Source organism: Hirundo rustica, chromosome 7 (assembly GCF_015227805.2).
Source record: "Hirundo rustica isolate bHirRus1 chromosome 7, bHirRus1.pri.v3, whole genome shotgun sequence".
Taxonomy (NCBI): Eukaryota; Metazoa; Chordata; class Aves; order Passeriformes; family Hirundinidae; genus Hirundo; species Hirundo rustica.
The window spans coordinates 27,581,080-27,607,886 of record NC_053456.1 but is presented as its reverse complement, the minus strand read 5'-3'; the positions used below and the strand labels follow the sequence as shown (position 1 = coordinate 27,607,886).

Genomic DNA, 26,807 nt, shown 5'->3' with positions numbered 1-26,807 from the left:
GGTGAAAGAGCAATGTCTAGGAGAAGATTCACTCGCATGCATTCATCCAGACCTGACCTCTGCATTCCCAAAAGGATCAGCGCAACTGTCTTGCTTCCACAAAGGAATTTGGTACCTTCCAGGCCTGCGCTTTGCCTGTGACCATGCTCGTCATTCACTCCACAGCTGCCAATAACACAGGGTACAGATCTCGGTGACCACACAGGGAGGTTCAGGAGCCCATTTCCCAGTCCAACATCACCGGTGAAGGAGGCCCCTTTCATGACCTAACCACTCACTTCTCCTCTGACACACGTCACTCCTCCTTCCTTCCAGTGGCCTCTGGCTGCACTCACTCTCCTAAGACCAGCTGGGGGACTGCATTGACTTGAATTAGACATGCAGGTAAATTCCTGCAGCAGACTCAGCAGACTCACCCAGCTAAATTTACTGCAAGCTTCTCAGCTCTCCCTATTTCTGCAGTGCCCTATTTTAGTTTTCAGCTGTTGGCTCAAAGGGAGCAGCAGAAGAAAGCATGGGTCGTGTGATCTCCTGTGAGAGGGATGCAGAAAACTTAAGCCTAAGTGAGTAGTAACAGGCACAGATTGCCCGCGAAGGGGACTGTGCAATGGCAGCAAGCTGCCCAGCAATCAGCAAACTTTTTGGGGGGAAGAGAAATACACAGGCTTGCAAACCTGACCATGCCCGAGGAAAAGCAGGGTCCTGCTGACCCAAGAAGTGCCCCCTGCAAGCCGTGGGGCACCACCTGCCTCTGTACCAGCAAAGCTCCGTGTGGGTATCAAAGCTGGGAAAAGCACTCCGTCCTCGGATAGTCTTCTAAAACTGTAAAACACTTTTCTCCCTCAAAGTCATTTCAGAGCTATTGTGTAATACAGAGGGAGGGAAAAAAAACCCTTTTCTTTTCCTGAAAAGAAGGCTTTCGCACCACCTACAACCCAGGATTAAACTTCAGAGGCAGTTACACAAAGAAAAAGAGTTCTGTAAAGAAATCAATCAATCATTCGTCAAGTGTGGGTTCAGCACCTCTGAAAACCAGGCCGTTTCTCAGGTACATGAAGATATGAGATCTTAATTTAAACTACCCTCAAACTGTTTTGCTCAAATCTCAGGAAACTGTGACCTAAATGCCTTTAAAGAGCTTAGATTTCAATACTAGCCTCTTTGGGGGAGAAAACACCGCTCCTCAGTGTCTCCAGCTCACCTTTCTTTTCAAATTCCATGTGAAACAGGGAAAACCACTGCACATGGAGAAGCCAGACAGCTCTCACTGCATCAACTGCACACCGGGCTACAGGGCTTGGTGTTATATATAGCCATCTTACAGGTTTCAAACTGGAAGCTTTCAGAAATCTAAATACTCAGAAAAAGAGCTTTTGACATACTGCCCTCTGCCCTTTAACCTTCTTTTTTACATACTGCAAAGCCCATTGTTATAATTAAATCTCTGTAACAAAGCAATCCAAAGTAAGACTGGTATTTCTATACTTTTAGGACACTTCATTGTTTTATAGGCATAGTCACATCTCCTGAAGGGTCAGACCCCACTTTTATCAATATTTTGTTATTTTTTTTTATTGTATGTACACGAGCAGTAGGTGGGACTGATCAATCGACACCTGCAGTACATTGTGAGTAACTGAAGATAACATCACCTTACCTGGAATGACTCCAGTCCTTTGCAAAAAAGATATTCAACCTCTTAAATGCTTAATGGTATACTGAGGCAAACAGTCCATGGAAATAATTTTATGGTTCAGGCCAAAGGATCAAATCGAAGCATTTCACCAATTTCAATACACGTTATTTAGAAGTCTCTGTCACACCAGATGGTCTTAAAGCAGGAAGAGGGCTATAAACCAAGAGGTAAAACTGGTGTTAGATAGGCACTTCTAAAGTGCAGCTCCACCTCCCACTTGAGACAGGGCCAGGCCAGGCCTGAGCAGGAAAGCTGGAGGATGCTCCCATGAGCATGGGGACAGTGCTCCACGGTGCCCTCCCAAGGAGATGCCCTCCTTCACCTCAGGGTGTGAAGGAACTGGCAGTCAGCTGCAAAAGCAGTTCTGGAAAACACCGGGAAGTCCACTCCCAGTGGAAGCACGGCCCCTTCAGGTGGCTTTGCACCTCATTGCTCTCCCAGCAGCAGCCAACCTGTGTGAATCCTGTCTCAAACCTGACACATGTGGGAAAGCCACAACGGCACTGCCCTGCTCTGCTCAGAGCCTGTTGCTTGACTGGGGCTGCATCCAGGAGAGACAGCCTTTCAGCAGGTGCATGAGCTGCCCAACGTCAGCATCACACAGGCTTGAGCAGATGGTGATGTGCTCTGCTACGTCCCCGTGCAGGAAAAAAACATTTTTATTATCAGGCATGGAGTGTTTGGAGTCTCAATATCTGCTGCTCTTTGCTCGGGGCTGCTGACAGGGGTATCACTGGAGGGCTGTGATTTACCACTTTCGTATTTATTTACATTTGTGTCTCAAGAAAAGTGGCAATTTGCCAAATTTGAAAGTGCTTAATCTGATCTGATGGGCAGATTAATTAGTGCAGGTCACAGCACTAGTTGTCTTCCAGAAATACTACCTTTTCTTTTTATTTATTTATTTATTTATTTTTGTCAAGGTAAAGCAGGAGGAGGTCAATGCCATCAGCATGTTTTACATTGTGTTAGTTTAAGTCTTTGTGGGTTTATTTCATTTCCTCTGAGTAAATGATCTTTGCTTCTATTTCTACCCTGACAGTATGCTCCAAATAAAATAGTGCAGGCACACACAAAACCTGGAATGTACGAAGGCTAAAATCTTTATCACTCCCTTCTGTCTATACTGCTCATAATAATCCTCTTCCCCTTCCCTTCCTCCCCTCCCCACAGTTACTGCCCTTCCAGTATGATACTATTGGTATCTTTCCATCTTTGGAAAAAGGTGGCTCGGACTATGGAGCATTTTCATTACACACACACATTCATACAGACATTTATTTTTATATATACATATAAATAAATCCACAAGTACAGAAAGATGGAGGCAGACACTGTATTTGGCTAAATGTTACAGCAGACTGAGCAATTATAAACTCAGTTGGATTATTCTTAATTTTCACCTCCCTGACCGAAATTTGAATGCCGCCAATTACGTACAGACTGACAAACCAGAGAACATAGAGATTAATTTTTTATGGCTACAGAACCATTTGCACTCCATAACCTTGGGAGTGACACGCTGCTGATAATCAGGGACACGCATTGTTGTCATGCCACCATGGTAAACGTGAAAGGACCTTTCACATCTGTCATGCCACAGAAGGCAGGAGTGGCATATGGAGAGCCAAACCTCCCCGGGACACCACTGGGACCAGAGTACTTTTTGAACAAATGGGGAATAAAGTATTTGCCCCTTTTTTCCTTTACAAAAAGGAGTTAATTGGGACTTCAGAAGGCAAAGGAGGGCATGACCAGTATGTGGATCATACACAGTCACAGCACCAGGGCTCCAGCACCTGCCCCAGGGAATGTCCTCGCCACTTACCCATGGCATTGCAGAGGACAGGACTTGACCCTTGTCATATCCCTAACACAGACCATTGCCGTAAACAAAACATTCCTTTACAACTTCTGGGGACTATTAGCAGATATAAGGCCCAAGACACCACCACACAACCAACCAAGATACTGTGAGGCGAGAGGATCCAACAGTTTGCTATGAAGATTTTCTAACTTTCTGCATGCAAACTTTTTTTTAACTAGGCTTATTTTCCTTTTCTTTAGCACTCAGATTTATCGCAGCATTAAGGGAAGAGGGAAACAGTCTCCAGCTGTCCAGTATCCAAAGCTGTTGTCCCCACAGGATTTTGAGGGTAGCTGTGACCTGCATCCTCCTTCAGCCATTGCCTTCTAGAAGTTGCCCTGCAGTGAGCAGCCTGGCAAGAGGCTCCTGACTGCGCTGAGCAGGAAGGTTAGCTCACAAGAATGAACAACATTTACAAACATGCCCAGTAAAGAAAGAGACTGGGTATGGCCCAAAGCAAAACAGTTAAACTCTTCAGGAAGAATATAAGTGGATTGATTTTCTTTTTCCCCTTCCTTTTTTTTTTTTTTTTTAAATGTATCCTCACTCTCACACACACATCCTGAGAAAACAGAAAAACCCCTTCCATAAAAAGAATGACCATAGCTCTAGAGCCAAACCCCTATTCAATAAAACAAGCAGAGAATGTGTTTTTACATTTCCCTATTTACTCTGACTCATTTTATTAAGTAAGTTGAAGATGATAATTTTTATGCCTATTTATGACCACATTTCCAATACATGTGGCACCCTGTAAATCCTACCAGTGCTGCACTCCACCCGGAGCTGTGCTCCAGCTTCCCACACATTCTTGTGATTACATGAATGAGGCTTGGTACTGCCACTGCAGATCAGACTATGCCAATGTTTCAAATCCTCTTCTGGATGGGTATCCTAGAGCATGGATTTGAATTCAGCTGGGCTTTGCTTCACACAGTGGGACAAATTCACTTCCCTCCATATTACTAAAGAAAACAAACTCCTACAAAAACACATTGTCTGATTTTGATTAAATGAAGATGAAGGAGTTGAGAGGGAGAAGCCCCGCCTTTTGTTTGAACATATATTTGTCTTTAATTATCTCCAAGTATCCCACTGCAGTGGGACAGGTGGTTACAAGATGCTAACTTTTCTCCAGCAGCATCCCCCATACACGTTCAGTTTCCCACTGCTAAAGCGAATGGCACAGTTTATCCCAGGGCCGCCTCTCGTTTTTGCAACTGTAATTTATAACCACAAAACTTGCACCTGTAATTTTAAACCCACGTTTGAACTGTGGGCAAAAGTCAACTAACCCCTGTCTGTCATTGCCTTTGTGTGCAGCCAAGTCACAGAATAGGCAGCCACATCCTCTCAACAGAGGGAAAAAATATTGCAGTTACAGCTGGCAAGATGCACCCTGTCCTATACAAAGGAAAGCAAGTTCTCAGCTATTTTCAGTGACAGTGAAGTTTCTTCGTTCTCTGGTTAGGAGGGAAACCTTCCAAGAAGGGATGTAAGGACAGACATGCAGACATGCCGGCTCAAGCTGCTGGAATGCTCCAACAATAGCGAGGAGAGATTTAAGATGCTGCCTTTAATCAAAAGGGAGTGTTTAGGCTGCAGCTTAATGGCGACAATGTGAATGTCAACATTGTTAACAGTTTCACTGCTGATCTGATTAGCAGGAAAACCCAGTTAGTCCAGGGCTGTGGGCAATTTGAGTAGTTTCCCACCCCTTCACACCCACTCCATCACTTGAATCTAACTTAAAAGAACTGTTAACTTTTATATAAGCCAGATATTTCATAGGCTCATTCCTTCCCAGCAGCAGATGTTATGTATTTATTTTCAAATAATTTAAAAAAAAAATAGTTTAAGCAGTCATATCCATATTAAGTTACTCTGGGCAGGGCCGATCTTTATGTTCTGAGCTTGTACAGCATCTAATTCAATCTGGAAAATAATAATAATAAGTAACAACTGTGTAAAAGATTGCTGTAGCATGAACTGACACAATGGTCTACTTGAGAGGAGCCTAAGTACATTTCCAGTCCCAAATACTGGCTTCTTACCGCTGCGTGAGAACACCCCATAGCTCCTTGTCACTATTACAGATCTGACTCCACAAGGCACATTTTCATGTGAAACTTTGTTTGAAGAATTAAGAACTCCATTCCTGGCACAATACTACCAGAGCAGGCTCCAGCCTACTGGAGGATGCTCTTTAGCTTTTCCAGGTCATGCTGCTCATTCTGAAATTCACCTTCCACTAACTCATACCTACATTTATATATATATATAGCACCTTTCTAAATCAGCTGTTGGGGTTATATTGCTATTCCCCCATATTTGTTACCCAGGACAAAATTTGCACCTCAAAGAGATCGCTGTTACAGAGTTTTAAAAGATGAGTCTCTGTTTCTCTTGCAGCTGCAGGTTGCAGATGTGATGGTCCAGGGCAGGTTTGCACAAAGAGGAAATTCCCATTCCACTTCACTGGCGCCCCAAGAGCTCAATGTACCCACGGAGCTGGTATTGTACCAAACTCAGCTGTCAGGAGAAGCTGGGCTTGAGCTTGAGTAATTAATAATTTTTTGTGATGCATATAAAATCTAACTAGCATTTTAATTTTGACCACTCTGAAATAAGGCGAGAACAGCCCTTCTGACTGACACCTTGCATAGGACAAATCATTTTCCTGCTTCAGGATACGTGGTTTCGGCTTGCATTGTTCTATGATAGCAATTCCCACTGACTTCAGTGCAAAATAGTGCATGGAAACAGAATAATTAATCCCCAGAGGCAGCATTTTAAAGCTACATTTTATTTTGGAGGCAATTCCTTGGTACAAGAAAATCACTGATGCCTGTTCAACAAGTAAAGTGCCTCAAATGCTTCAAGACATCACACATACATATGTATGTATGATAAATAAATTGAAAATGAAGAGTGAAAGTACATGTCAGACTTTACAGATAAAAACCTTACAGGGATGTTACAAACTTCAGTTCAGGAAGAGATTAGCAAATACAGACACCTATTCTCTATATAGCCATTACAAGGGGTTCTCTGACATCTCCATCTGATGCTGGTCACAAACCACTCTGCAAAAAGCTTAAAATCACATAGCAAAAGGACTAAATCTATAACTATAAAAAGTCCTCAGACAGAAGAAAGAGTTAAAGAAGTTCTCAATACAGATACTGGATAAACTCTCTGCTCTACAGAGAGTACAAAAAATGAAAATCTGACTTAGGTGAAAAACCCTGCCCTGAACCCAAACCAGTAATCATTTTAGTACTCTGAGCATGAACTGAACGCAGGAGCATTTGGTACTGCTTGCAGGAATACACAGAATCATCAGCTGCAGAGTTAAAAAGGCAAATAAAAGGAAACTAAGTCCCAGGTCTCCAAAAACTCTGGGCATACCCTGCTCCAATTCAGAACTGTAAAGATGTACAGTCCTCACACCAGGCAACAACCATGTGATTAGTAGTTATGATCTCTCAGTCAATTAGCTTGGTGTTCATTGGAGCTGTATTGCTTGATCCCATTGTCCCCCTTCATTTATTTTTTGCCATGAAACACCCAGGGTAAACCAATGATTTGTTTCATTTGCATGCTCCTGTGTCTCAGAAAATGTTTCTGAATTCTACACAGATAAGATTGTGAGATTTTAAGCAGGGAGAAGGAAAGCCCCAAAAGAAGACAACCACCATACCTTCTCAACCACAAATCTAAGTGTAACCTTACAGCTTTAGGACTCTCATATGGAGTCTTCCATGTACAACTAATCTCCATATAAGTTTTCTGAAAACCTTAGCAGAGAGATTTCTCTTAGTAACTGTCTCAGAACAGAGAGCTTCATTCCAGACCAAAATGAGTAAGAAAAGGTAACATCAGACTTGCCAGGCTTCAAGATGGGGCAGCCATCCCCAGCCCATCACCGTGGGAGACGCCTCATTTTACCAGTGCGCCTTGGATCACAGGTTCAGTCACCTCAGTGCACAGCACACTGAGTCTCTGAATGCTCTTTGCCAGAGTGGGTGTGCCTCCTTAGTAAAGAGTGGAGGACACACTCAAAAAGTTGTGGCTTCTCTAGAGCAGATTTGTCCTTTCTTTTCTGTTGTTGATAAGTTGCACTAACAAGGCTAGCATTACCTGAATGGGAACACCAACCAAAATCACTGTTCAGCAGCTTCAAGGCTACACCACTTCTTCCCACAATACTTTGCCCTACTCTGTCTCAAGGAAGCAAGTGGAATCCCTGCAAGCCTTCCAGATCCTGGCAACCACAGGCCCCAAAGCATTTCAAGGACAGGAGCTTGGGTAAAATTTTCCCCAAAGAAGCTCTTCATAGAGGTAACAATACCCCTCTGTATTTCTGTGTTGGTGGCCATGCTGGGGTGGAGCAACAGCTGCTGCAGTCCCAGTACTACAGCTCCTCTGGGCAACAGCTAAACAGTTGGGGGGGCTGTTTTCTGTAACAAACTCACAGCAGGAATTAGGTAACAGTCATCCATATACCACAGTAATGAGATATTCTTCATTCAGCAAACACCAACATGTGACAATACACACAGTTGGAGTGTTTGCCCAGGCCCACTAGCATCACCCAGAACAGAATGATGAACTGCAGTTTAGCAAGGAAAAAGTCTTTGAAGGGTTTTAGCAAATACAGATTCACTTGTAAAACTCACACAATTCATCCTACATCCTGAGAAAAACAGCACGTTTAGAAGCAGCCTCTGTCTTCATAGAAAAAAACAAATCAGTGCAGAAAAGGGCTGAGACTGCGCCAGGAGTGAGGCTTGGAGCCACCATAGACCCTCAAGCACCCATGGCAGCAGGTACCTCATAGAAAAGAGTGCAGTGGAGGCCTGAAATAAGGAAGGAAGAAAAGAGCAGCTTCTACTGCTGTTAAAAAGTGTGTATCCATTATCCATATTATACTAACTTGATGCAGGATGTGAACTCAGGAAAACCTGCCTACCAAGCAACTCAGGCAAACTTACCACACTCCACATGCATGGGACATTAATTTAATAGGTAATAAACTGCAGTAAATTAAATACATGGTTTTCCTATTACCAGGTCTGCACTAAAGCATTACCCTCCCCATCACTATCAGCAGCAGGAAATCTGTCATTATTTAGTAGTAGCACAATCCACGTCAGGAAAAGGCAAACAAAAGCCAAAAGGCACATCTCATTTAATGGGAAGACTTACTGCTGTGGGAGGAATAGGGCACTTGAGGTGCAGAAGTGATTAAGCTGCCAGTGTGGTAGCAGTGGAGATAGTGACAGCATTGGTAGGCAGGTGCTGCTCCCATTGCCAATGGATGTTGTTTATGGAGTGGAGTTTCCTCCCAGGGAGTTCTGATAAAATGATTTTCCACTGGAAAATGGGATAAGAGTATTTGCTCATTTTAAATACGCTGAACAGTCATTAAATGGCATGATCGTTTCTGGTGATCTAGACCAGACTGAAACCAGTGTCCTGGAAACAAGCTGATCTGTGCCACTTGGCCAACCTCAAGAAATATCAATCCTCCCTTAAAAAGAAGCCACAAAATAAAGAGGAATTTAAGTGACATAACAGCAAGAAATGGAAAGCACAGGAATTTGGACATAAGATGGAACAAACCCATACAGACACCCAGGCTTTTCCAAATAGCTCTACAAATTAATATTTTACTAGGGTACATTTGTGATGAACTTGAACATCCACTTACTGCTCTGTCTTGTTCAACTGCGGTGTTCAACCAGACACCCAAATCTGCCCTAGGAATGCAGTGAACTTCCTCCCTCATGTGATCATCCAGAGGACCAGGTAGAAAATACACACAAAGACACACTGAATCACTCACAGAGGTTCAGTGCATTGTAATGAAGATCAAGGACACCCTGATTACAGTGGCAAAGTGATACTGAACATCTGTTAATGCTGGAGGAGGTACTTCAAAGAATGAGGACAGCTGGACTTCACATAAAATGGAATTTCTAAGTGCTCGTGCGTGAGGCTGCAAGCGGGGCACGAAGGCTCCCGATAGTGGGACCAGAAATGGACCCACCCCACCACGGACAAGGTGACTCCACAGGGAGAGCGGCACAAACCCTTCTCACATCAAGCCAACACCCTTCTCCCCCCAGCTGCTCTGCTCTACCCAGGGAAGCGATCCCTGGGGCATCAGCATCCAGCTGGGCAGTATTTAAATTTTCCCCATTCCCACTTTCTGTGGTGGAAACTTGGTGTCCCCATCTCCTTTTTCCTCATTCATGAAAAATTGTTCAGCCTGGGGATCAGCTGCATTTCTGTATATGACACTGTGTGTAGCTGGAAACTGAAATTCACACCTTCCTCTTCACCCTTCCAAGCCTGAAAAAAATTTGGATTTTCTTATAGGTTAAAAACTATTTTCACTTCAGCTTAGCACTAATGAAATCATTCATAACTATATTGCTAAATCCTTTTCTTTCAGAAATATAGGGGGAAAAAACCCAAAAACCCTAAGGCAGACCAGACCTCAACATTTACATTTCATGAAAAAATCCAATCTGATTTTGAAGTTTGGCTTTGTTGTCAGTCAGAAAATAAAATATAAAAATAAAAACAATTTCTGTGTCTAACACTGCTGTTGATAATGTTTTCAAAATATTTTGTCTCGAAAGTGGCAAAACAATACCAAATTCTCGGTGTTTTCTGTAAAATAAATTTAAACTCTATGTGCCTTTGTGAGTCACCCTTATTGTGAATGAACAGGTAGAGGAAGGGAGTTGTGAGATAAAAAACAGGTATGAGGAATCACAAAAAAACCCTGGAAACCAGACAAATTTACTCGGAATTAAGCAGCCCCATTTAACTCTAGTTTTTCTAGAAACTTTATATCAAATATTTATTCAAGTGACAATTTCACACTGAAAGAAAATGGCTTTGTCAAAATCACTTTTTCGAGTTTTGTAAACAATTCTCTTAAAGCCTGCTATTTGAAGACAGTCAAAACAAAGTTGTTTTGTCAAGCATGGTAAGAGAAGGAGGGAAAACAATCAACATTTTTTTCACCTCACAAATATCAACAGTTTGTGGGCTCTCAGGAAATGTTTTGAAACTATGGAAAAATGTGGGCCACCTTTAGTTTAAAGTCTAAAATGTGCTGTTAGCCCGTGCTCTGCTGCTATCCCACTGCAGTCAGCTGTGACCCCAGCCATCCTCCCATAGAGTGAGCTGTTCTCGAGCTTCCCGGGGAATGCTCACAGCGCTGCCGATCAACCCAGCTCTGCTGCCGTTACTCATGCTCAAAACAGTGCTCTTTTCTCTAAAGCTTCCCCTTTTGTCTTCTTAAGAATTCATCCTTGGGGGGGGAAAAAAACATCCAAAAATCCAACAGATCCTTACCCTGTGGAAGATGCAATGCTTTCTCATTTAAGCCATTTTTGGTTAAAACCGTGAGATCTTTTGTACATGGCTGTTCTGTACGCATTCAAACTATTAAAAAAAAAAAAAAAAAAGTAGAAGTGGACATACGGTGAGAAGGAAAAAGAAAGAAAGAAAAGGAATGACGTTTGCTGAAAATAAGTCACGGATAAGAAGCGCAGAGCACTCGCACTTTTAAAGCAGGATGGAGTCGGATGCAAATAAACTGGCAAAGCTTATTCTGAAAAAGGGCAACCCCCAGCATGCTTGCTGAGGCTGTCAGAGCTCCCTGGCCTGTGCACTCTGGCACAGCCGGCAGCTTGGGCTGAGCCCTGGGCTTTGCCAGGAGGTTGTGGGGAGCTGCGCTGCCACGCGGGGCCTGCCTGCTCCCCGCGGCACAGCGACAGGGACGTGCCGCAAACCGCGCCACGACGCCTTTTGTCTGCTCGCTCTCCTTCACAGCAACTGTGGCTGCCTCCTCATTCCAGCTCAGGAGCTTCGAGTGATTATAACTTCCTCTAGAAACTTAACTCTCTGACTTTCTGATTTTTAACACCCAAATGGAACACAAATTCATATTATAAGAGTAGCAGAGATTAAATAAGGCAGAATTCATTAATGTGCCAAAAATATGTGCCAATGTGTCTCCAACTAGTTAAAAGACAAATACACAGATTGATTTTTTTTTCCTCCCAGTACATCCCACATTGCCTATTTCCTAAAACCTTCTGTCAAATGCATAATCGACTGCTATGCCTTCAAAAATAGCACTTTTTTATAATCATTCATCTAGATATTTGGGAGTAGATGTCACACTGTCTGCCATGCCCATGCAAGACTGGGACACTGAAAGCATGGGCATCTCTGCTGAGAACCTGGGCAGGCATCTTGTGCTACCTCACCCTGAGTGGGACAGGGCAGCAGGTGGGAAAATTTGGCTGAGAGGACGTGCCAGAAAGGGCAAGCTTACACCACAGGCTATGCTGGGTGCAAAGCAGGCATCTGCAGCCTTCAGTTCCCCACTCCTTGGCAGGTGGGGAATCAACTCACACATGTCCTCTCAGGTCTACGCACCTATAAGCAATTCCCCAGAAGCCCTGGAGAGTGGCAGGGCCAATACAGAGGAAGAATATCCCACCCAGAATGACTTCTTTCCCAGAGGAAAAACCAAGCAGAAACAACTTTTCCTTATAGCTGCCAAAAGAGCATACGAATTTTCCTGCAGAATATTTTTACACGCTATTTTGCAAATCCAGTCAGGTTGTCATTACCAGAAAAGGTTTCTCTGAACTGACAATCAGCACAGTACCATCTATTATATAGCCAGTAAAAGATTCTCATCTCTAAGGAAAAAAAACAAAACAAAAACCAGTTTCCAGTTTTGTGGAGGGAAAAAAACAACCCACACTAGCCTGTTTTACTCAAAAGTTTGGTAAAAAAGAAGTTCCCCCATGCAAGGGGACCTACATGACAACAAATCTAGAAAAAAGGATCTCTCAGTACTGTTTTTACAGTATTTGGCCAAGCTTAATCTTGTCCTCCCATGGGGTACCACTGCTTCCCAAAACCACCACTGCAGGTCGTCGCTGAGATCGCAGACTCTGCTGATGCCTAAGCTCAGAGACAATTTCCTACTCGGCTCTATTGCACAGCATCCCTCTTCTTTCTGACAAAACTTGACTCCAGCTCTTCAGAGCAGACACATTTCTGGACCGTGCATTTTATGCAAAACTAGCAGAGCAACGTTTAACAACTACCCACAAAGCAGAAGGGCAAGAAATGCAGAGACATAACCCCAAGTTAAGTGAGCAGGAAACTCCTCCCAGTACAGTAGCTAGCAACTAGCAGTGATTTTTCTCCTGTAGCGCTATAAGAATTTACTGTAGATTTTATACTGCTACCTTGGGGGAGCTGCTTGTTGTATCTCATTTCCATTTTTACATTGAAAAAGTGGATTGTAAAATTTACTGCATCATACGTGGCGTTTAAACTCACTGCCATTAGACTCTTACAACTCTACTAATGCCACTTTTATAGGTCTTGGCCACAGTCCTAGTTTACCATTTCATCAAAGAAATAGATGCAGCTCCCATAGTGACCAGGATTTGTGATTTAAATAAATGGGGCTTAGGAAATCTCCCAATGAGTTTTCTTCTCAGAAAAGAACAGTTAACAGAAAGTTAACAGAAAGAGATCGTTCCAAAAACGATTGGTAGGAACAATGCTGCTAAAGTGTAAATTACAAGGTGGTAGGCAGTAGGAAAAAAAATGGTTCCCACATGTTTTGAAGCAGCATCAAAGAAACACTTAGTGGAAAACAAAAGAAGTAAGTTGAAGGACAGAAAGAAGAGCTCAGGATTTCTTGGATTTGGCTTACTAACACAGAGAGCAACTCTATAGCATTGTAAGGAGGTTTTGAATGCCTATATTCTGATAAGAGGGAAAAATAATCGTGGCTCAGGGTCTGTTGCTCCTTTGGCACAGGCCAGGTTGGTTTAAACCCTTTCAGAGCTGTGTCAGGCTGAGCCAGTTGGGACCTGTCCACTTGGCTCACCTGCTCTTGCAGACGCACAAAAGAGAGGAGACCCACGACTCTCTCCCTTTGCTGGAGCTGGCTGCAGGAGTCACTGAAGGCAAGGCCTCAGGGTGCAGAGCACAACCACCAAAAATATCTCTTTTGGCAGCATCTTACTGAAAAAGGGGATGCGTGAAATGAAGTTCAGAGGCAGCCATTCTATCATGGTCCAGCTGTGTGTTCTGGCTCTCTCCAGGTCCATACCAAGCTTTCCTGCAAATCTCTAAATCCTCCTCCCTGAAGTAGCAAGTTCCTTTCCATTTCCACAGAACTTCCTCTCTGTGCCCAGTGTCCCAGTCAGTGATGGGAAAAGGGAGCCTCTCCCAGCCCACTCATATTTGTAGGCATTTCTGTTCATTTTTCTCTCCCAGGCAGCCTCCCTGCCATCAGTTAGGACTGAGCATCTGCAATAATGGACAGGCAGTATTAATGTACCCTAGACTGCAAATCCTTGTGATCTCTAGCAACAGTGAGAAGAAGAGACTTGTTTCAAGGAGAATTTCAATAGCACGTAAAAGAACATATTTGAATCTCCAAATCAATATTTGATTTTTAAACTGGGTTTATGAACCATAATACCTTCCATAAAACATCAAAATAGATAGAAGGAAAAGTTATCAGATACACCAGAGGAGATGAAAATGGCTCACAGATTAGCTTTACAGGCAGGAAGAGTGCAGAGGTAACGAGAGATAATTAAACTTACTTGATCCTTAAACAAATGAGTGTAGGAAGTAACACCATGAGCATACCCTTGAAAACCATATAGGCATATACTCTTAAGTGATCCCATATGACTGTGCGTGGCACTAAACTGCAAATGCTATCATCAGAAAAGAGCTGAAGCTGGTGCCACTCTGGATGCAACTCTCCTTCCCATGAATAAAGGTCTGGGCGACGCTGCTTGCAGCACCGAAGCCCTGCCTAACAGCAACAAAGGAGCCTGCAGGCTCCTGGAAAAGGAAACACAGAAAGGAAAAGTGCAACTGTTTGGGCAGCACTGAAGCCCAAGGCCTGGCTTCAGATCCAAATGCCACGTACAATCAGGCAGCTGTGGCTGAGCACGGGCAGGGTGAGCCCTGCACAGCCACCACTTTCCAGGCAGCCAAATGTGGGCAAGCACACTCATTTCCTATTAGGGCTGCACCCACACAAAGTCTATTTATATTTTGCATCCAGGACCGCATTGCAAGCTGGATTTCAAAACCATGGACCTCTTTCCTCCCTATCCTGTGCCCCTTTACCAGAGCAGGGCTTACCCAATCCTTTAATTTTTATTACGTCAGGTTGCTTTTGTTCTGCCTCACTCCCCCCCAATTAAAAATAACCATTTAAGCAAGGTTTATTTAAATACAGCCTGTGGCTTACTAAATCCATTTTTCTTCAAAGTGTACAGGTCCCGCTGAAAGGGGAGCAGGTTTAATGTCACTGGGAAATGCTGCTTTCTGTCAAGGGTAGTGGGGACTGTTGCATTAAATTGCTGGGCTGATCCTTGCAAATGCTCCAGTGGTGAATGTATCTGCCCCAAAGAAGCAGCAATACTTTACTTGGAGCTGTAGCTGGTAATAGGAAGGGCTGTGGGTGGCCTGTCACCTGCAATTTACCAACAAGGAGAGTATCATACTCCCAGGTTTACTCAGCTCCATCTAAGGCTCTGAGCCTCTTTTTATTTCTCTGTTCTTTCATCAGAAACATTGCAAAAGTCTTTTTGGTTTTACTTATCCTATTGCTCTTCTCTAGTTAATCTGTTTAATGGAAAATGCTGCCATCCCCTAAAAAAACACCTGGTTTTGTCATATATGCAAGCATGGACTCTGACCAGATCACTTCCTTAGACTTGCCTGACTTCTGAGTTGATTATTTAGACTCAGGGATCTGAGGTAGCTCCCTCCCATGGAAGGAACCCACTAGCTTTGGCAGAAGGATCAGCCTATTGGGGTTGCATCTCCCTTTCCCTTTCATGAAAGAAGCAAGTGATGGGAAAAGAGTTCTTTTCCTTTCCTTCATCTCACAACAGAGGCTTCCACCCAATAGCTGGCACAGCCACCTCCTTCCCACGAGGGCTTGGGCAGAAAGAGCACAACCTCTCAACCTGGCCATCCTGGCCTGGGTTTGGACAGTGTGTCATAGGCTTCTCCTGATTGAATCTGGCTGCCTCACACCAGCTGGAGAGCAGCACCAGAGTGGGAAACACCTCCGCAGACTGAGCTTCTCTAGACACCAAGCGCAGCACAAGCCTTTTGGCTCTCTCCAGAGCTGGCCTTGAAACATATTACCTTGCCTGTAGGCAAAAATGAAGGATAACACCACACAGCTATAGGAAGGAGTGATAAAAATGAATAAGTCATTGTTTCCACTACTGTTACTTTCTCTGGAGCTGCACCAGTGCTAGAACAAAGATGAAAAACTGCCCAAGTTTTAAACAAAAGCCTGAGAAGCAACTGGGGCCAGCAGTCCAGGAGCAGCTGCCAGTGGAGAAAAATGCTTGACTTGGCGTTGAGAGCTGTGACCCTGCAGTTAAGGTGAGCTCATGACGGCACACGAGGCCACTGCTCCCCTGGGCACTGGGCAGCAGGGAAGGCAGAGCCATCAGAGGCAAACACAGATGTGAAGAAGTAGAGACCCTGTCCTAAGCAGACACTTGAGCTTCAGAGAATGAGAAAGGTCTTTCTACAAATCCTGCATTGTCTGTTTCTCAGCTGAACTCGGGAATCCACTTTCAACAGCTGGCAAGAGCAACTCATCACTCTGTTCAAAGCCCTTCTTTCCTAAGGGTAAGAGACACAGCAGAAAGGCAGAGGGTCTCTGCCCCAGCAAGGGCTACTCGTGGCCTGGCTCATCCTTGCCAGCAGCAGTATGCTTCAGCTCCTGCTCAGCAAGTGCGGGGAGCAGTAAACCTGCTTTGGTGCATTCTGAAGTAGGTCCTGTCAGTTCCTCAATAATTAGGTGGCTGCACTTCAATCCAGCTGCAAAAGAAAAGATTTCTTGATAGAGGTAAAAAGGAATGAGATTACACTCAAGATTCTAGGACACTGATAGATTCTTATTTGAAAAGTTAATAAATGGGCTTTTTAGTATCTGCCTTTTCTTTGGAAAAGGGGAGACGGAAAGCAAAAGAGCAAAGAATAGGAGAGGTTTATTCTCTCACCCTCTCTCATGCTGTGAGCAAAAATATTTTCATAGGAAATAGCTGACTTTGCAAAAATTTGCAAAAAGACACAAGCATGTTGATACTGAGGCTGGTCCTGGCAGAGACTGTTGGTGCACTGTTTTAGGTGCCATCCTTCCTAACCTGTATCTGCTGTGTCTCCAAAACACACCACTTTGTCCATTGATATCTCCTCACCTACGTTACCTCTGGTGGTTTTTTGCATCCTCTCAGTCACACCACTGCTGCTACCCCTTCGTTTGCAGACATTATCACAGTAAAAGACATTCTGGCTGAGGGAAACTTTCAACTGCAGAAGCTAAAGCTGTCCCTTGCCTGCAAAAGTAATTTGACAGATCCTGACCTTTCTTGTGCTGTCAAAACTAGCATGCTCTGAGTATGGCAACAGTCCTGAGCCCCAGGAGCCAAAGAAAGAGAAGACAGTTTCTACTTCTGATATGTGATGCTAGGGGGACTGACAGAACTACCCTTGTATTTCCATCCATCCCGACAAATTTCTTCTGCATGTGTTTTTTCTTTGTAGCTGGTGTTTTTGTTAGTTTGATTTGGGTTTGGTTGGGTGGATATTTTTTATTGTCATTGTTTTTGTTGAGGGGTTGTGGGGTTTTTTGTTAGGGTTTTTGTTTGTTTGTGCTTTCCCCAAAAACCCTAGGGTACTTCTCCTGTTTGGCACAGGAAAACAGGCCCGTACCATGGCCGAATCTGTGGGCACAGGGGAGCTGTCAAACACACTCATTCGTAAGCCCTGAGTCCTCCACTAAGTGAGCCATTAAGAGGTCAGCGAAGGTGCTGGAATGTGTGTTTAAGGCAAATGGCTTGGCACGCGAATACCTCTCACCTCTGTACACCAGGCAGCTTAGAGAATTTCCCTCCAGCAACTCCTGGCAGCACAGGGTGCTCATTAGCCAGGGAAAACAGAGAAGGGCATCCCTCACATGGGGGAACTTCTCCAGGTGTCATTGCTGGCCCAGGGAGGAGGCAGTGCCTCATTCCCAAGGGCAGAGTAACAGGAGCTTACTAAGGAAGATGAGGATCCCAGGAGCAGAGTGGGAGGCAGGCAGCTAGGAGAAGGTGAGATATAAAAAGTTGTTTCAAGAACAGCTATTGGGAACTTCCATGAGCTCCAAAAAAGACAGAATTTTTGCTAAACATTTCAGCTAAAACCTACGGTACTCTAGAAGTGTTCCTGAGAAGAAAAAGGAATTTTTCTATAGTTAATCCAGGCACTCTGAACACAGGAGAAATTAATGACCCAGTAGTACTGTCAGTCAGACAGATGAGCATAAGTTCTCAGACCTTACCAGCAGTTCATCTTCCTTCCCCTGAGTATAAACCGTCTCTCTGCATTTCATCGTATGAAAGGAGTCCAGGGTGTACTCTTAGCTGTAAGTAGTTCGCTCCTCTGTGATGGTTTGTAATAAGGGTCACTAACAGATTTCCTGGGATTTTTTTTTCTATGCAAATCAATTTTCAAACAGAGCTTCTATTTGTGAGCCATCTGAAGCTTGAGTGTTACACAGATGTGTTTGCCAAATAGTTTAAGGAACGAATCTTTGACCTATGGGTTGCCATCTGACGGTGACAATTCTTGCTGTGCGGTGCCTTAGAGCAGCCACATGGCACTGATGGCTTCTGCTGGCACATCTGAATGGTTCCTGCTCTATCTGGGCTGCTGAAACAGTTTTGGGGTTTGGGGGTCTTTTTCTTTCTAAGAGATACGTGAGAATTCACCAATTGTAAATGATGAAATTACAACAGTGTTATGTATTTGTAGAAAGTAACAAACAGGTTGGAGGATTTCTGCATTTTTAGATTTTGAGTAGCTGTTCAAAACATTGCAATTCTTACAAAACCCAAAATAACCTATAAATAAAGCAGAAATGGAATTCTAGCTGTTGGAGTATTTTTTAAATCCAACCTTAATTCCTTCAGAAATTCATAATCATATGGAAAGACAAATTATATTTTTACCCATGTACAGATATATGTGTGTGTGTGTAGACATGCACACTACTATGAAGTACACCAACCTGAGCAACATGCTGGGGGTCTTGTGTAATGAAATATCCTAGACATTTCAAAAAATTACAGTTGACAATTTCCTAACTCAATAAAAATCAAATCCAGCAGGGGGGAATTCTATACCAGATCTCATTCTGACAGATAAAGAAGAACTGATCACCAAACTAAAAATTAGTGGTAGCTTACATACAAGTGATTGTGACTTGATTGCATATATATGCAAACAGAATAAAGTCCAAAGTAGTAAGTTATACACATGGTAGTTTAAGAAGACAATTTTACAAAGCTGAAAACAATTATGGACCAAATCAGTTAGGAAAATGAATTTAAATAGAAAAACACGAATGATAACTGGGAGCTGCTTAAGAACACACTATTAGATGCCCAAAAGCCACAATTAACAAAAAAGGCCATAATAGTTAGGAACTCAACCTGGCTCAGGGGAAGTCAGAACAACCAGAATAAATGAAACAACAAAATAGAAATGTACAAAAAAGTGGAGAGCAACAACAACAAAAAATCTAGGAACTACAGAAAAATTATAAGCACACAAGAGAATATACAATGACAACAATAGAGAATTGTAGGTGTATTGCATAAGAACCCATTAAACATCACTATCTGGGAACAGTAGGCAGATCTGTCAAAATTACCCAAAAATATTAAACTGCCAAATACACATTTAGATTTTATACAATGGGGACAAAAGTCAAGCAGCTGCTAAGGTTAATTTTTTTTTTAAATCAAAGTAATGTCGAAAATCCTCACTCATTAATTTTCAAAGCAAAGATCAGGCCTCTTTGAAAAAATAAAGCTGATTTTCAGGACTTTTTTGGTTATTGGAACAGAACCAAGTTAATTAAACAAAACTCATGTCAAGACAATGCTTTGGGAAGAGAAATGGAATGGCCCAAGCAGATACTAACTAACAGAAAAAGAATCATCCCAGGTAGAATAATGGAAGAGCAGATGCAGGATTCAATCAATTAAAAATTAAAGGAAGGTAATATAACTAATACTGAGCAGCAAAGCTTTATGGAAAACAGAGCTCCTCAAACTAATTTGACATCTTTTCTCTAAATAAAATTACTGTTGCCAATAAATGTAATAGTACTGAGGTAATAGATATCTATTTCTACGAAGACAGTGGAGGGCATGACATTTTGATTAAGATACCAGCTCAACACACAAAAAAAAGTCAGCTTGGCACATATTAATGCTTTAAGAATGATGAGCTGACAAATCACAATATACAGAAAGGAAGATCTCACTGAGCAGATGTGGCCCTAAAGGCTTGCAACCTTAGCTCTGCTTTTCAGTGGCCTGGTAGAAAACTTATTGTTACTGATAAAAGACATTGATGATATGAGTGAAAGACTGGTAAATAAGGGAGAGACTAACCTGGATTGCTTTGTAAATGGGATGCAAATACCAACAAACAAGTGAGTTGTATTTCTTGGGCATGGGGAGAAGGCTACTTTTGACTCTAAGAGATAATTACAGCATCTCAGGGGACAATCACCTGCACAGGAACTCTCACAGTGAGGATGCAGACAAAGGAATGAATATCCTCCTCTATTCAGAAACAGGGACATCACCGGGAGAAGTAGGAACCCTGAGGTACCCACTGTTTTGGACCAGCTGTAACTGCTGCTGGATTGCCGTTTGCTATTTGGTGTCCTGAGTGAAGGTGTTAAAGAACTGAACAGCTTCATAGGAGAACTATAAAAGTAACCAAAAAGATTTGGAAAGTGTGAAATAGAAACAAAGTACTAATTGATGCCGTTAGTTAACAGCAGACAGCATGGAATTAAGCAGGGAACAGTGATGTGACTGTGTTTCTTGACAATCCACCCCTCAAAGATCAGCTTTAATTCAAACTGGAATTAATTCAGAGCAAATCACAGTAGATCACAGTGAGCATGTCTTCAAACTGAAATAGAGTAGCAAGCATACCAAGAGGTCAGTTGGGATTTGATAACTCCCACAAGATTATAGCTTGTGCATCTACAAAGCAGAGCAAAGTATGCCATGCACATTCACGCACATTCAGAGGCTCAAGCCATCTTCCTCTCAAGCTACTGGTTTAGGGATGTCCTTTCTCATGTGCAGTCTCATGTGTGCACATCCTTCCCACAGGGATGGGCAGTCTCAGCAGCACAGACATAAGGGAGATGGGTGTACCCCTTCCCCAAAGCTCCTTGTTCTGAAGGGGCAGGGGGCAGACTGTGAGGAATTGCCTTTTTGTCAGGGGTCCAGCTGGAGACTCCAACTCTGACTGCATCTCATCCTATGTCTTTATTGCACATAGATTACAACCCTGTTGATAACTCAGGGGTTGCAGTCCCATGCATGCCATGCTGAGTGAGCCAAACTCAGTTTGGGAGTGCTCCAGAGAACCTGAAGGAGTTGTACCAGACTGTCACAGCTTACTTTAAAGCTGCCAGTACCACAGAAAGTATTCCTGTTAGCTTTGCAGTTAGTTGGGCTTTATTTAAAATACTAGCTCATGTCTTCACATTCAAAGCCTGACTTGGCTTTGCTCAACATCATAAACAGAGGCGTTAATCCCCTGAGCATCCCTGCCTCAGTAGCATTAACACTGTGTTTGAACTGAGGCTGAAACCAAGTCCTCCCACCTGTCCTACCAAGCTGTAGGTGAAGAGGGTGGATAACCCGTGTCCTCTCAGGAAAGTGTCTCTAATGTCCAAGGTCATACAGGACACAAATGAGTGTAAGCTACAAACAACCATGTTTGCTTGCACAACTGGGGGACTTGCAGGTATTTAACACCTTACTTTCTGAATAGACAGGAGGTGCTTAAAAGGAGCCAGCAGAAAACAAAGACTTCTTCCCCTGCACCATAAGTACAGAATATAGGCTCAGCATGAGTGGCACGGTGACTACAATCTAGCTGTAAGACAAATGCACACACATTGCACCTCCTGTGATTTTATATATATATATATATATATGTGTAAAAATTACACATTTTCCATTTATGTTTTATTTTGAATAGGCGAACTGCTGGTCAAGTTTGATTTCCTGCAAGTCCAGATGCAAAGAGGAGCAGAACTCTGTCTGGGCTGCATTCACCATAAAAACCATGAGGAAAAGAGAAGGTCATTAGAAAAATTCTCTTGTTTACCCATACCCTCCTCCCTGGGGAGCAGAGGCAGGAATTTATGCAGACAGTTTTTCCTCTTCTGCAAGAAAATTAGATGGTTTTAATTTAGTAGCGCTTGTAGCACTCAAAGGCAGGTACAAGTCTAGCAACGGCAGTGTTAATACCTAAGTAGGTCAGTCTTCTGTGTGGTCCTTGAGGGTTTCATCACAGGACTAGTCCATTGATATTAATGGGAGGTACTCCTCCCCAGTCCCCACACACCACAATGACAATTCAACTCAGCGTGGTAATTAATGCTGCTTCTGAAATGGCTTTGAGTCAAACAATTCTCCCTTTGCGGTGCTTAGAAAACACTCATGGGACAAAGTGGCACAAGCACAGACTTGAGAAGAGCAGAGCACACTCACCCCAAAAGTAATTCTTTGCCTAATGAAATACATGTGCTGATCCCCCGTGGATATATGTGTACAGAGAAGTGTGCAGGCCTGGTGACCTGGCCAGATACAAGCCAGCTGGGACTGGATGCTGAGCAGCCCTCCTGAGAGTGTCACAGGGTGCAGGAGCACCCAGGACACACGGAACAGAGCTGACTCCCATCCAGCACCGGGGCAGGGTGGACACACCTCTGCACACAGACTTTTGTGCCAGTTGCTCAGTATCATTTAGTGAGCTGCACTCTCCAAAACCATATTCCCTCAACCCTCACTTTTTCTCTTGCTTAAACACGTTACTTGCTAGTACAAATGACAAAGATCTCACTGCAGGCCATAACTCACTCTGCAATCATTATTACCTTTCAATGACTCCATGTAAAAGGTAAATCTCTCAAAAAAATGGTATTTCACTTTATATGACCAGTACTTTCACTTTACCATCCTCATTTTACAACATGTATTACAGACCTACACCAAAGTATTCAAAAACAACATTTGATTCATCTTAATAAAATACTATCTAAATTAGATATTTATTTTTTAGATACAGGCACGCATCCTTCAGCACCAAACCTTAGCACTGATTCTTCAATTTCCTACTTTCTATGAAATGCATTATCTGGGATAAAGTTTGGTATAATTCCTATTAAAGATAAGAGTGTTGTTTCCTGAGTATGAAAAAAGTCTTAATATCAATATTTCAAATATTTTCTACGAGGAGAAATTATAAAGTAGGGAACAGCTAATGGGATTATGAAAGCCATAACCAAAAGTCCTTAGGAAGAAGAATTAATCCAGAAAAGGTCTTGATCCAAGAAACAGTTTTAATCACTTTGCAAAATCTCAGCGACTGAGACACGCTTTATTGACCTGTAACTTTGCCACCATCTTGTCAAAATATTTTCAAACTGGATCAAGCTGGAGCGCTCTATTTTACAACGATACTACATATTTCCTTCCTCCAAAGGAATACAGCAAACTGTAGAGTATCTCTGAGACAGGCAAATGTTCTGACCTTTTTTTCTTTCAGAATTCCTATCTTAGTGACCCAGGAATAAATGTATTTTTGAAATGTCAAATTTGTTTCCATGGTAACATGAAATGTCACTCTTGGAGATGATGTTCAATGCAAATGTGAAGAGTTGAAGGCTATTTAACATGTTTTCAGTTGTACCTATTCAGCAGTGGTTGTTATACTTTAAAACTCAATAAAGAAATTAAAATATATTTATCAAAAGTTGATCTCTGGCAAAGTGACTTTTACACCTCACATTATTGCCTGCAACAACACTCACTAAGGAGAAGCCTCTTTAAGTACTTGTCTGCTGGCGGAACATGGAAACATTTTCTATTATGTTGACAGTCATTGCCAAGTTCTGTTCTCTGATTTCCCAAGGAAAAGAAGAGGTTTCGTCTATCATTTCTACCCAAATCTTTTCCATGAATAGACTGTTAGAGGGGGGAGATTAAGAAAGAAAAATATTATCAGGGCAGCCGAAGGGGAAAATTACTTTTATGAATCCATAAGAAAATTACTTACTCACAGTGCAACCCATTTGTACATATTACACGTAGTAGGCATAGAGTGCCTCTATACATGCACCAACAGAGACATAAACCAAACTAATCATAGATTAAAAGGTTTCTAGCAGATTTTGCAATTTAATTCCTCTGCAACGCAAAGATATCCCCTCAGACTGTATCTCTAACCTCAGTCGGGTTGCTCATGAAGGCAGAACGATCTTGATGCTACTCCACTGAGAGGTGGCCCCAACACCTCTGGCCTGAGTCTGACTGTGCCTGAGCCCATGCCAAGGACAGCAAGAGAAGGCCTGCAGTGGGAAGGGAGGTCCTGGAACTACCAGAGAGCTCCTTCCCTGCCATGGCTGACTACGGAGAAAATGAGCCCCTAGGAAGAAGGAACGCTAGCCCTTCCTGCACAAGGAGGTGCCTCTGCACCACAGCTCTCAGGGGCTGTTCTAAAAGGTAAAAACAAGATAAATTGTTCCCCAAAGTTCATAAATAATGTATGAACAATTAAGTCTCTTTTTATGGATGCATCATAAAATATTGATTCGTTTTTATTTTCATAAATTTTACAATTTACAAGTTGTTGTTGTTTAATTTTTATGTTAACAAGGTATCCAGAGCTGACAAATTTGGTTTCAGGTAAAAAAATAATCAACTTTAAAAAATGGAGAGAAAATGAGTAGAACTTCCCACTCGCAGTCTCAAATATCATAAGGGTCTTAACTGTTACTTCTTTAAAAGGAAAGAAATAACCAGTTTTCTCTGCTAAAAAAAGAATTTCCAAGTGTTGGTTCACTTTTATTTCATGAGAGCTCTTAAGGACTAATTGCATTCATGGTGTCCATCCTGATAGGCATTCATGCCAGGTACACGGTGTGCTGTCTGAATAAATCCACCGAGTAACTAATAAAAAATAAAAACAACTACAGTTGTGAATACACAGTAGAGACTACTAGTTTAAAGAACTAGGTTTTGCTTGCATTCCTACAAGTTCCTAGTTAGTTGAGGTAGAAACTGAAGGAAAAACTTAAGAACAATTAGATTTATTACATATAGGGCTATGCACGCAGAAGTATAAATGCTGAACATACACAAATCCCCTATATAGCAGAGGTAGAATAACTGACCCCCCCCAAGCCACCCACAGGCTGCTGAGCAAAATTGTTACGCATTTCACTTTGGGCTTGTCTTAAATTTTTCCTCAGAGGTTGAGCTTGTATTCATGCCATTCTGAAAAGAAGCAAAGGAACTAAAAAGTGATAGAAAATTAAGCAAATGAAGGCTTTAGAAGTAAGAGGAATATCCTAGAAATGCCACAGGGATAAAGGAATCGGAGCATATTGCTGGAAGATAACCATGGGTATTTCTGTAGGGTTTAAGAAACCAAATTTGTTTGAAATTATGTGAGTACTGCAGAGCTATAGTTCATAGACCAGGTTTACATACACCAGAACACTTGGAGTAATGCCATTCAAAACAGTGGGGAAAAGGGGCACCTGCCAAAGAAATAAGGCACAAGAGAGAAATTACGAAACAGCTGTGCAAGACCTCTTGGTGGCGGTCAGTTTGGGTGGACCCTTTATCTGAACACCAATCTCATATGTGACCATTTAAAAGAATTTGATTTCCAAAACCTGGTTATTTTGTTGTTAAAGTTTCACAGATTCTAGCCCACTTTTGCTAGTGAGGAAATGGAGGAAGAAAATCCTGTGCATTAGAGTAAGATGACAGATGCCAGGCATCCCTACAGAACATACTCGGGGTCACTTTGACTGTTCCAGCATGAGTTAAAATTAATGTCCCAAGAAAATTTTCTCAGTTAACTTAGTTACATAGCTCCAAATTTTGCCTCTTGGTTCAATTTAGGTAGTTCTGCATTATGGTGTGGATGCAGCAGTGACAACAGCAAGAAATCTCCAAAGGCATTAATGCAATCCCCATCACAGCAGAAATACAGTTTCAGCACCATGCATCTTGATGACTGATTTCCTCTGAGCTTCACTGACCAGTGTCATTATAACAACAAAAATAGACTGTGGAAGTAAGTCGAAGCCAGGGGAAATAGTTCATTAAAAAGTAAAAGCATGTTCTGTCATACACATACTTGCACACCGTCAAAGCAGCCAGCTGTCTCAGAGCAGGCTAATTTTTCTAAATGCAATAAAAGGGACACATTATATTTTACAGTGATAAAAAGTAACAAAGGTATAACTGAAGCAGTCACTGTTTTCCAGAAATCTGTGTCAACAATGTCAACATAGACCTGTGGAGGATCAGAAGACTCATCTACAAGGATTTAGGCTAGCAGTTCTGAGCTTGACGGGAAATTCATGACACTTTCCTGAAGTCATTGGTACCGCACTGGTAGCAGGAGCCAGCCTCCCTGGGTGGTCATCAAAAATCAAGGCAGCCTGGCTTCTCTAAGAGAAGCTGGTAGCAAAAAGGAAGCTCTTCACTGTGTTGGTATCTCAGCTGCAGCAGTTAATTTTGACACCAAAGTTACACCTTATACCTTACAAATGCCTTCACACCGGTCAAGCCCTTCTCCACCTTCTGAGCCAGTCAGTGTGGGTACCTGAAGGGAGTATGGGTTGTATCATATTTGAAGCCTTCCTGAGCCAAGAGACATAACCCAGAACAAACTCCCTGCTAGTCTGACATATATTGGGTTTAATAGCCCTGCAGTGATTTCCATGAGCTGCAGATTACGTGGCAGCACAGCCGTCACGGGGAGGTACCTGTACCCTTTCAGGAGAAGCAGCTCTGTTCTATGGACAGCCAGTTTTGCATTGCCAAACTGCAGTGTCGTACATCTACTTCATTTAGATTAGTAAGTTTGGTCCCAGTTTATGACTCTCAGCAGAGTCCCTGAGGACCAAACTCACTGGCTGGAGGGAAGGAGTGTTTACTGTGACAGTCTGGTAAAGCTTGCACAGCTGCTGCAAGGGCCACATCGCCCAGGGGCTCTCAGGCTAGCACCTCTAGCAAGCAC

The 26,807-nt window shown here is 42.7% G+C and overlaps 1 long non-coding RNA gene across 1 annotated transcript in view; it reads right to left on the bottom strand.

The window, feature by feature from the left end:
* LOC120755146 (uncharacterized) overlaps window positions 1-26,807 on the bottom strand; it is a 49,722-nt gene that overhangs the window by 3,064 nt on the left and 19,851 nt on the right. Inside the window, exon 2 of the long non-coding RNA XR_005701649.1 lies at window positions 1,658-1,849. This is a non-coding gene — a long non-coding RNA (uncharacterized LOC120755146). The remainder of the gene's footprint in view (window positions 1-1,657; window positions 1,850-26,807) is intronic.